The sequence below is a fragment of the Hemitrygon akajei genome, chromosome 3 (assembly GCF_048418815.1).
Source record: "Hemitrygon akajei chromosome 3, sHemAka1.3, whole genome shotgun sequence".
Classification (NCBI taxonomy): Eukaryota; Metazoa; Chordata; class Chondrichthyes; order Myliobatiformes; family Dasyatidae; genus Hemitrygon; species Hemitrygon akajei.
In genome coordinates this window covers 82,720,066-82,732,902 of record NC_133126.1, presented here as the reverse complement: position 1 = coordinate 82,732,902, position 12,837 = coordinate 82,720,066, and positions in this window count along the sequence as shown.

Here is a 12,837-nt window from a genome sequence, read left to right as displayed (position 1 = left end):
TTGGTGAGAGTAGAGCGCCATGGTAGGGGTGAGGGGCAGATGGCAGAGAAGGAGGGCCAGGGGCTGGGAGTGGCGTGAGTGCAGACACACCCAGACCTGAGACTCCAAATTATGTGCATTTATTACTTGCAAGGGAAATTCTAGCTCTATGCGCTAGGTTGTCAGTAGGTAGCTTCAATCTAACAGCTGAAAGTAGAACTTTTTATACATTTACACAGTCCAGTAACTCATTAACTTCACGTCTTTGAGGTCATTCCATCCCTTAATTGCTTTCCATTCTGATCTGCATCCATCTTAAAGGAGTCACATTTGTCTTTGAGGCCTCCTCCCCATTCCCCACTCGCCTGACAGCATGTCCTCTTTTTCTCTGCTGTCAAAACACTGCCATAAAACACATCCTACTATAAGTCACACCCCTTTTAACAAGCTTCCCATCAACAAATCAGCAAAGCGCTCTGGGATCACAAAGGTTCCGTTTTGTCACATTACATTTTACGGAAGTTATAAACTCATACAGACTCCAGGGTTGCAGATATACTTCCACAGTATTCATTATTCTTACAGCCTGAGGAAAGAAACGGTTTCCCAATCTGGCAATCTTAGTCCTGATGTTCCTGTTTCTCTTTCCTGATGGTAATGAGTGAAAAAGATCGTGCAGTAGGTGGTAGGGATCCTGAACAATGCTTTGGGCCCTTTGTATACAATGTACCTGGTAAATGTCACAAATAGAAGATGGGAGACCCTGGTGATCCACTTACTGTTTTTTATTACCTTCTGTATGATCTTGTGGTCCAACACCTTGCAACTGTTCTTAATAATTAATAGCAATGGGAGACCAGCGATCAAAGGTCATAACATATGACATAACAAAGTTAGTTAAATGTATTCTTTTACAGAATGAATTTAGTTCCAATGATGAGTTTGTTACAAACATAAATACTACAATATGCTCATCTTCTGACAACAGATACTTGTAATGTCAGGTGCAAAGGATTCTTTGGCTATAGAAATCTAAAAAGACTGATGGATGCTCTTTGAAAATTATGCTATAGCTTGTCAAATGGAAATTATTGTCATTGCTGTTATATAATATAAAAATATTGCTTTTGGAATTCATGGACCAAGTGATGAAAAGAGTTATTTTTGTCATTTTGCTTTGGACATCAGATTCTAATCTATATGATGATATGAAATCTCTTCTAACTGCTGGCTGTAAGGATTCTGCACAAAATAAATTTGGGGACTTCATTTCTGACTCAATATCTGCTCAGAGGAGAAAACGAACGAAATTAGAACTGTATTTCTATCTTGCACAGAGACCACTTTATTCAGGAAATAGAAAAATCTCCTATTAGATAAGCAACAAAAAGAAGCCAGCCTTTCTTGGCAATTTATCATTGCTCAAGGCATTTCAGTGCCTATCACAAATTCCTTCCAAGTGCGCCCATTTAAGGAAAGCAAATGGAATAAAAATTAATACTGATTTTGGTGATACACTGTGGATTGAAAGTTAATGAAAGTTTAGTGTTAATCAAGGCACTGAGAGGATGTTTTCTTTGATAATCTTTGGAAATGTTGGCCAGCGGGCCTGTTTTCCTGTCATTTTACTTTGTAACATTATGGCACAGTTGGCTTTGTTTTAGAGGCTCTGTGAAAGGACAATGTCACAGGGACTTAAGAAATAGAAGCAGGAGTAGTCCTATAGTCCTTCAGGTCTGCTGTTCCATGCATTAAGATCATCTGATTTTTGACCTTAGCACCATTAACACCTCTATTCCCTTGGTTTCCTTATATCCAGAAATCTATTGATCTCTGTCTTTTACTAAGTGCTACACCAGCTTTAGATATTAAATTTTTCACTCAAGATCTGAAGTGCTGCTAGAGCCTGGAAAATTCGGACAAGGTTGGGAATGTCACCAGTGCTGTAAAGAGAAACAGGTGAGAACAGTATATACTTCAGGCAGAACACAGGTAGCATTTACTCAACATTTCTGCTGACAGAGAGTTTAGATGCTCCACTCAATACATCAAATCTCTCTCAAATTAATCAATGCAGAACATACATGCATCAGAGTGATTAAAAGTGCAGAGATGCATAATGACAAATCACTTCCTTGTTATCTGCCAGTGTCCTTTCTCTGTTATTCCAGGCTCTAGTCCAATGAGTTGCTTTCAAGATATGAAGTAGAAGTTAATCATAAATACTCAACCAATACCTTATAACTCGGAGTCCTGCCATGTGCAGAAGTTCGCTGATGACACGGCCATAGTGGGGTGTGTCAGGAATGGACAGGAGGAGGAGTATAGGAAACTGATACAGGACTTTGTGATATGGTGCAACTCAAACTACCTGCGTCTCAATATCACCAAGACCAAGGAGATGGTGGTGGACTTTAGGAGATCTAGGCCTCATATGGAGCCAGTGATCATTAATGGAGAATGTGTGGAGCAGGTTAAGACCTACAAGTATCTGAGAGTACAGTTAGACGAGAAGCTAGACTGGACTGCCAACACAGATGCCTTGTGCAGGAAGGCACAGAGTCGACTGTACTTCCTAAGAAGGTTGGCGTCATTCAATGTCTGTAGTGAGATGCTGAAGATGTTCTATAGGTCAGTTGTGGAGAGCGCCCTCTTCTTTGTGGTGGCGTGTTGGGGAGGAAGCATTAAGAAGAGGGACGCCTCACGTCTTAATAAGCTGGTAAGGAAGGCGGGCTCTGTCGTGGGCAAAGTACTGGAGAGTTTAACATTGGTAGCTGAGCGAAGGGCGCTGAGTAGGCTACGGTCAATTATGGATAACTCTGAACATCCTCTACATAGCACCATCCAGAGACAGAGAAGCAGTTTCAGCGACAGGTTACTATCGATACAATGCTCCTCAGACAGGATGAAGAGGTCAATACTCCCCAATGCCATTAGGCTTTACAATTCTACCGCCAGGACTTAAGAACTTTTTAAAAGCTATTATTAATGCTTTTTGAGATAGTGATTTAGATGCATATCATATTTTTTACTGAGTTAAGTATTGTATGTAATTAGTTTTGCTACAACAAGTGTATGGGACATTGGAAAAAAAGTTGAATTTCCCCATGGGGATGAATAAAGTATCTATCTATCTATCTATAAATCATGAGTAATATTGTGTGGACTAACAACTACAACCACAGAAATAAAGAATGGATATCTTACATGGCAATTTGAAGGACGAATTGTACTTGTATAAGACATTGCCCTCAGAGACAGAAGCCATAAGTTTCAAAAGAAAAGGTTGCAAACAACTCAACTTAAAGAGCTTCCTGGTTCTGACAAAGGGCTTTTGCTAGAAACAATCACCCTGTTTCTCTTCTCACAGATAACAGACTTACCTACAGAGTATTTCCAGTGTTTCTTGTTTTTTAAATTTTAAATAAGACTACTAAAAGTTACATTTCAAAATAGTTGAAATTTCAGAAATTCAGAAATTTATCTTTGGCAACAGTCATCAGCAAAAAAGATATTTTGGAAGGTGTTTCAAAAAAAAATCCACTGATCACAGAGACTTAATTCCTGATGTTCACTGTGTGTATAAAGTTCAAAGTAAATTTATTATCAATGTACATATATGTCACCATGTACAGTCCTGAGATTCATTTTCTTGTGGGCATACTCAATAAGTCCATAATAGAATAATAATCATAGCAGAATAATTCAACAGTGTGCAAAAAAAATTGTGCAAATACAAAAAGAAAGAAATAATAAATATTGAGAACATGAGATGAGTAGTCCTTGAAAGTGTGTCCACAGGTTGTGGGAACATTTCCATGATGGGGCAATTGAGTGAAGTTATCTCCTTTGATTCAAGAGCCTGATGGTTGAGGGGTAATAACTGTTCCTGAACCTGGTGGTGTGAGCCCTGAGGCTCCTGTACCATCTTCCGGTACAGCAGTGAGAAGAGAGCATAACCTGGGTGGTGGAGGTCCCTGATGGTGGATGTCGCTTTCCTACAACAACTCTTCATGTAGATATGCTCAATGGTGGGGAAGACTTTATCCGTAATGGGCAGGGCCATATCCACTGCATTTTGTATGATTTTCCATTCAAAGGCATTGGTGTTTCCATACCAGGCTGTAATGCAACCAGTCAATATACTCACCACAATGCATCTATAGACGTTTGTCAAAGTTTTAGATGTCATGCTAACTCTTCACAAATATTTAAGGAAATAAAGGTGCTGCCATTCTTTCTTTGTAATTGCTCATATATGCTGGGCTCAGGACAGATCTTCCAAAATGAAAACACTGGGGAATTTAAAGTTGCTGACCCTCTCTATTTCTGATCCCCTGATGAGGACTGGCTCATGAACCTCTAGTTTCCTTCTTCTGAAGTCTATAACCAGCTCCTTGGACTTGCTGACATTGAGTGAGAGGTTGTTGTTACAGCACCACTCAGCCAGATTTTCAATCTCCTTCCTATATGCTGATTCATCTCCACTTTTGGTACGACCTACAACAGTGGTGTCATTAGCAAACTTGAATATGGCATGGGAGCTGTAGTTAGCCACACAGTCATAAGTGTGAAGTGAATAGAGCAGGGGGATAAGCACACAAACTTGTGGTGCACCTGTGCGGATGGAGATCATGGAAGAGACGTTGTTGCCAAACTGAAATGGCTGGGGTCTGCGAGTAAGAAAATTGAGGATCAATTGCACAAGGAGATATTGAGGCCAATGTCTTGGAACTTATTGATTAGTTTTGAGGGAATATTGGTATTGAATGCTGAGCTGGAATTGATAAAGAGCATCCTGATGTATGCATCTTACACCATAGATTTCTCACAACATAAGATGTTAATTAAAAAATTATTTTAGATGGCTATCTGCTATGGTGTGTGAAAGATGGCTGTTGACTAATATGAATTTTTTTAAAAACAAACAAGACAATTTAAATGGCTAGCTTGGTTATACTTGACATGAATCTGTAATTTTCTTAATTTTCTCCTTGTGAGTACAACTCTCTCTCTGACTGAAACGTGCATGTGCTTAGCAACTGAATGATGGTGTAATTCTGCAACTAAAAGCTGAAAATTATGGTGTGTGTAAATGGTTGATTTGAATTAATTCAAATCTTCCCAAGTTGCACATATTTTGCAAAGAAAATGGTGGGGGGGGGGGCGGGGTGGTGGTGGAGGGTAGCTCATTGAAGACACTTCTGTTTATGTGAATCCCTTAGTGCAGTTACATTTCCCAAAAGGCTTCACAAGAAAGAAGGCAGACAACTAGATGAAAGAGAGAAATTACCAAAAGTTGTGTTGTTTTAGAGGGATTGGAGAGACAAAGCTGTTAGAACAATAGATATTGTTTAGTTATAGTAAGACAGGGAGATTGGAAACGGTTAAACTGGTTCTATTCAGCTGGACAATGAGAGCAGGCTATGGAAGAGGATGCTTGAAAGGTTGTAGATAATTCACCATGCCTATTCACTGTCGCATAGTCACGATTTTGATTAGTAGTAATAAGAAAGGACAAAGAGGGGATAGGGTAAAAAGCATGGCTCCTCTGTTGCATTTTAAGCATGGAGGAGAGGAGCTGGAATTGAAAAGGCAGTGAAGGGTCAGGTGCCTGGATCAGTAACCAAAGTGAATGAGGAATATGTGAATAATTGCCTGAAGAACAGAGAGAGCATGACTTGTTGGACACAGCAACAAATCATGCTCCCTTTATTCTTCGGGCAATTATTTACATAATTGTTGGACACAGCAAAGTTCCATAAGCAGGAATAAAATAACAGTATGTTCTGTTCTAGTATAGCCTACTAGGGAAAACTTCCTTACTCTCTCCAAATAAAAGGACTTGACCCAAAACGTCAGTCGGCCATTTCCTTCCACAGATGTTGCCTGTCCCACTCAGTTCTTCCAGCAGCTTTTTACCTCCAGTTGCCAACATCTGCAGTTTCCTGTGTCTTCCATGTTACATATACACATAGCATTGTGAAGAGTACCTGTGTATAGAATGGGGGCTTCTACTGCACCTCTTCACTCAAAATATAGTTTCTCTCACCATGGAATGAAAGCCCTACCTATAGCCTGTGCCTTTGTCTCTAGAGGAGAGATGAAGTAGCCAAATGATTTATGGATATCAATCAGTATCAACACTGGGAGGAGATTGAATTCCATTGTACTATGTATAATCTCTAAGGTATAGGAATAAATGGAGACTAAGTTGAAGTAGGATGTACTTAACAACCAATATCTTGCACATTCAAGCCCAAGATGAATTTACATCTGAGTCTCAATGAACTCTGCTATAGGAAGATGAACCCTACTGACAAAAGGGTTATTCTTGGTCCTGCCAAGTTATTATCATAAATGCCAGAATCCTGCTAGTCCATTGTAACTAAAAATTCTTGGGGCATTGCTTATGTTGTTAGTAATCAGCAGGAGCTCAAGAAATGCAGCTACAAACTGTGTAAAGTCATCAAGTCAGCAAAATGACAATACAGGGACAAGATCCAGACACAACTCTCCACCAACAACATACACAGTTTATGGCAAGCTCTGCACACCATCGCAGACGTTAAAGCTAAACATAGTGGTGTTTCCAACATTGCTGCCTCTCTCCCAGATGAGCTAAATCTGTTTTATGCTCGGTTCAATATCGACAACATTGAAGAGAGCCGTCAAAGCGACCTGCACCTTGGTCATCTCTGAGGCTGAAGTACACAGGTGTTTCCAACAAGTGGACAGTCGCAATGCTGTGGGACCGGACGGCATCACAGGGCGAGTACTCACGATGTGCACGGCACAGTTGGCAAGTGTGTTTACAGACATTTTTAATCTCTCCCTCTCCCAGTGTAGAGTGCTCTCCTGCTTCAAAACATCCACAGTTGTTCCTGTACCTAAAAAGACCAAGGTATCATGTCTGAACAACTGGTGTCCTGTCACACTCACCTCAATAATAAGCAAATGCTTTGAGAGGCTGATCAAGGACTAAATCTGCAGTATGCTACCACCTACACCGGACCCCCTACAATTCGCCTACCAACACAACTGATTGACAGATAACGCAATAGTCACAGCTCTACACATTGTCCCTACACACCTGAAGAGGAGGAATGCTTATATGAGAATGCTGTTCTTGGACTACAGTTCAGCATTCAATACCATAACTCCCTGCAGGCTCGACAAGAAGCTCAGAGACCTCGGACTTAACCCTGCCTTGTGCAGCTGGATCCTGGACTTCCTGTCAGATCATTGGCAGTTGGTAAGAGTGGACTCCCTCACCTCTGCCCCTCTGACTCTCAACACAGGTGCCCCTCAGGGCTGTGTCTGTATACCCATGACTGTGTCACCACCCACAGCTCCAATCTGCTAATTAAATTTGCTGACGACACTAACTTTGATTGGCCTAATCTGAAATAATAACGAGGCAGCCTGCAGTCATCACCCTGACACAGTGGTGTCAAGAATCCAACCTCTCCCTCAATGTCGCAAAAACAAAGCAGCTGGTTTAGGACTACAGGAGGAATGGAAACAGGCTAACCCCTATTGACATCAATGGATCTGGGGTTGAGAGGGTGAACAGCTTTAAGTTCCTCGGCATCCACATCACCAAGGATTTCACGTGGTCTGTACATACCGGCTGTGTGATGAAAAAAGCACAACAGCACCTCTTTCATCTCAGACGGTTGAAAAAGTTTGGTATGGGCCCTCAAATCCTAAGAACTTTCTACAGGGGTAGAGTTGAGAGCATCCTGACGCTGAATCACTGGCTGGTATGGGAACTGTACTTCCCTGGATTGCCAGACTCTGCAGAGAGTGGTGCAGACAGCCCAGCACATCCGTATTTGTGAACTTCCCACTATTCAGGACATTTACAAAGACAGGTGTGTAAAAAGGACCCAAAGGATCATTGGGGACCTGAGTCACCCCAACCACATACTGTTCCTGCTGCTACCATCCGGGAAATAGCACCGCAGCATAAAAGCCAGGACTAACAGGCTCCAGGACAGCTTCTTCCACCAGGCCATCAGAGTGATTATTTGTCATTGTCATTTAAAAAAAAATTGGATAGGTATATGGACAGAAAAGGAATGGAGGGTTATGGGCTGAGTGCAGGTCGGTGGGACTAGGTGGGAGTAAGCGTTCGGCATGGACTAGAGGGGTCGAGATGGCCTGTTTCCATGCTGTAATTGTTATATGGTTGTATGATTAATTCACATGGACACAATTGTATTTCTATCTTTTATTGACTGTCCTGGTGTACATACTATTCATTACAAATTGCTATAAATTGCACATTGCACATTAAGACAGAGACATAACATAAAGATTTTTTTTCTTCATGTATGTGAAGGATGTAAACAATAAAGTGAATTCAATTCAATTCAATTAATTGCATTCCTGCTCATTTGCCACCATATTCACAAATGTAGGCATAACTGATTGCAGAGCATGGCTGTCAGATAGTGAGATGTCTACTATGTTATCTCTGGGCAAGATCCTGGATTAGTGGCTTGAATATGTCCTGCTCCAGGAATAGAATCAAGGGGCAGTGCTTGTCCAATTGGTCTGAGAACTTATTTACACACTACCTGAAGTTACAAAATAAGACCAATGCTTCTTTGTGTGCTTCTAATGGAAAGTGCTTAGATCCTTGTATAGGCAAAAAGGATAGTACATTTGTGTCTACCAAGATGTGGATCAGGAAGATTATGATAAAAATTAGTTTCCAAAGTTCAGATGGGCCACTGCTTACATCCAGGACTTCACAGTGCAATTAATACCTCAGTCATTTCCCTCACAAGGTGGCCATGATGTCAATGTGTGAAGAAGCTCATCAGCAAAAAAAAAGGCATCATCGTAGCAGGAGATTGGTGGATTACTTCTCTAGGAACTGGCGAAGGTATGGACAGACATATTTTAGGTGCTTTACAGGAAGTTCTCTAATGGGTCTATCAAACTTGGTGGGGGGTGGGGGTGGATACAAACTACTGGAGGAACTCAGCATCTGTGGAGTTAGGAATGATCACCATTTTGGGTCAACATCAATCCTGGTGATGCTATTTAACAGTTCAGTGAAGTATTTTGCACGAAAAGTTAACCAATGAATTGTAAAGGTTCATCTCCTGAATTAGAGGCATGGCTGGATTAATGGTAAGGTTCAGTCAAAGTCCTTTTACTCAGCGCACCAAGCAACAGGTGATCAATCTAAGTGAAGTGAGTGGAGGAGAGTTAAATAAAATGTACAGTGCACCTAAGCACAATTCCAATCAAATAATGGATGAGGTGACTAATGAGTCTGCTTTCTGGCCTAATACAACTATGTTGCTTTCAACATTTTAAAGAAAACTGCTTCCAAATGTGGTCAGTTAGAACAAACTCTGGAAATATGAGTAGAGCTGAAAGACTGAAGAGAAGGGGAAATGAAAGAGGGAGAAGGAATATGGGAGAAGAGGAAGTATGGGGCATTGGAGAAAAGGTTATCATGAAAATATAATATTTTAGGGGGATTAGGAGTAAATTCTCTGACTTCAGAGACAACCAATGTGCCCAACATCATATTTTGGATGCTTTCTATGGTGCATTGCTAAAATATTGCCCCAATAGTTATTTTTATCCTAGCCAGATGCATCACAGTTTGGTATTGCAATTGCTGTGCCTCTGACCATAAGAAAGAGTAGAAAGTTGTGAACGAAGTTTATCATTGAAACTAAGGTCTCCTCTTTGGACTCTGTCTAAACTTCTCACTGCCTTGGTAGAGCAGACAATATAGTCAAAGTCTTCACCCATCCCAGATATTCTCTCTTCTTCCCTCTCACAACAGGTAGAAATTACTAAAGTTTGAAAGCACATAGCACCAAACTCAAGGTGCGATGTTATAAGACTATTGAGCTGTCCTCTGAAATGATAAGATGGACTCTTGACCTCATAATCTACCTTGTCATGGCCTTGCACATTATTGTCTACCTGCACTACACTTTCTTTGTCACTGTAGTATTTTATTCTGCATTCAGGTTATTACTTTCCCTTATACTGTTTCAATGAATTGTTGCAATGAAATGATCTGTGTGGACTGCATGCAGATCAAGTTTTTCACTGTATCTCCGTACAGGTGACGACAATAAATGAATTTACTCCAATGAATCACTAAGATCTGCTAAGCACAACAGTTTTACGGTGCAGCCCACATTGCCTGGGGTTGTCAAGGTAATGTTAGCTCTTAGTGTTTAAACCTGCAGCTCTTTTTAGGTTGGGTCAATGTGCTATAGGTCACAGTTTGCAGAGAATTAGTGTACAGTCATCAGGACTCTCCTGACATCAAGTAATATATTCATCTCATTCCTACTTGCCAGAGATGCCAGGTTCTGCACAGATGGCCAGCTTCCTCATGTTGTAGGGTTCAACTAACCACACAGACAGTACTTTTGCATATGCTTATGTAAACCAAGTCATTTTCATAATCAGAGTGTGATAAATATAGGCAGCAAGTGCATCACCTAGGTTATCCTGACAAAAGTCTTATGTCGCCCCTTCTGCGATAGAAACCACTTCCAACAAACAATGTAGTCGATTATCAGAGAACACCGATTTACGACCGTCGGCAAGTGAACCATAGAGAGGTAACAGCAGTGAAGCACTACCTGAAAGGTTGCACACCTTCAAAATCAACTTCAAGAGGGGAAATATGCAGGCCAGTGGGAAAAAAGAAAGGGTCTAATTAGGTAGCTCTTCCAAAGAACGGCATCAACACCTTTGCCAAACAGCATCTTTTATCATTGATAGGATGCAGAAGTGGGCTGAGAAGTGGCAGACGGAGTTCAACCCGCAGAAGTGTGAGGTGGTGCACTTTGGAAGGACAAACTCCAAGGCAGAGTACAAAGTAAATGGTAGGATACTTGGTGGTGTGGAGGAGTAGAGGGATCTGGGGGTACATGTCCACAGATCCCTGAAAGTTGCCTCACAGGTAGATAGGGTAGTTAAGAAAGCTTATGGGGTATTAGCTTTCATAAGTTGAGGGATAGAGTTTAAGAGACGCGATGTAATGATGCAGCTCTATAAAACTCTAGTTAGGCCACACTTGGAGTACTGTGTCCAGTTCTGTATAATGTATAATTGTACAATGTACAATTATACATTGTACTCTATGTATAATGCATGCTTCTACTCTATGTAGGAATTTTATATGCCATATGTATTTCTAGTTACAAGGATGACATCACCAATGGCTGAATCGGAAACCATGGACATATGCACCCTAAGGGCTATGCTGCCATTGTCAGGACATACAGTATGATAAGGCACACCACCCTCATCTCCAACCAGTGCTCTCATTGCCTGGCCACTCAGGAAAGCCACAGTTCACAGTTAATCTTCTTTTGAGATGTATGGCAGATGTATGGAAAGTTGTAGCAGATATGTTTTCTCCTAGAGGCCTCCATCTGATCTGCTCACTCATAAACAGTATCAATAACCTGGTACACCATCCTAGCCCCACAATCCTTATAGTTCAGTCAACTTTGGCCACTATCTTACTTATTAGCACCCCCATGGGTGTATCACAGGTATTAAAACAAAATCATTACAAGTCCATATCTTACTAGAACAGCAGCTCTGTTATTTGAAGCACATTTAAAAGCAAAAACATCCCAGGGCATTCACAAGGTAAAAAAAAACAAAAATGCAGAAGCTGACACAAAGGTTGGGAGTGCTGTGGATAGTGTGGAGGGCTGTCAGAGGTTACAGTGGGACATTGATAGGATGCAAAAATGGGATAAGAAGTGGCAGATGAAGTTCAACCCAGATAAGTGTGAGGTGGTTCATTTTGGTAGGTCAAATATGATGGTAGAATATAGCATTAATGGTAAGACTCTTGGCAGTGTTAAGGATCAGAGGGATCTTAGGGTCCGAGTCCATAGGATACTCAAAGCTGCTGCACAGGTTGACTGTGTGGTTAAGAAGGCATACGGTGTATTGGCCTTCATCAACCATGGGACTGAGTTCAAGAGCCGAGAGGTAATGTTACAGTTATATAGGACCCTGGTCAGACCTCACTATGAGTACTGTGCTGGTCACCTCACTATAGGAAGGATATAGAAACTATAGAAATGGTGCAGAGGAGATTTACAAGAGTAACTCTCACTTCAGCTAGCAGTTTAATATACGGGGTGATAGCCCCCAGCCCGGCCAAACTTAAGAAATCCCATTTGAGTGGATGCTGCATGATGTGTCTCCTGTTACAAATCAGTACCCTGAAATAACGAACAGTACACAAAACGCGATTAAACGATTAAGCTTTATAATTCTTACTTTGACTATATGGTTAGTAAGGAAACGAGAAAAGAAAAAAAAAGGCCCAATCTTATTAAACAGTCTGTTGTGCAATGTTGGAACTCATTGATATGTCAATCGTTCACAATCAACCTCCTCTGATCGTCACTGCCCTTCAGACCCTCGCTCCAAGTCCACCCCATCCAGCGGTCTACCAACTCTCTCCATTCGTGTCTTCTCTCCTCACCTCTCCCCGGCAAAAGACTGCGAAAATCTCTCTTCCAGCTCACAAGAAAGAACAATAGCTTTCCTAACCCCGTTATCTCTAGTCATAACCCAAACATTGCTGCTGCAGAGAAAACATCACATCATCAGTGAAACCTTACAGCATGTTTCACAAGGATGTTGCCTGGATTGGGGAGCATGCCTTATGAGAATAGGTTGAGTGAACTCGGCCTTTTTTCCTTGGTGTGATGGAGGATGAGAGGTGACCTGATAGAGGTGTATAAGATGATGAGAGGCATTGATTGTGTGGATAGTCAGAGGCTTTTTCCCAGGGCTGAAATGGCTGCCACAAGAGGGCACATTTTAAGGTGC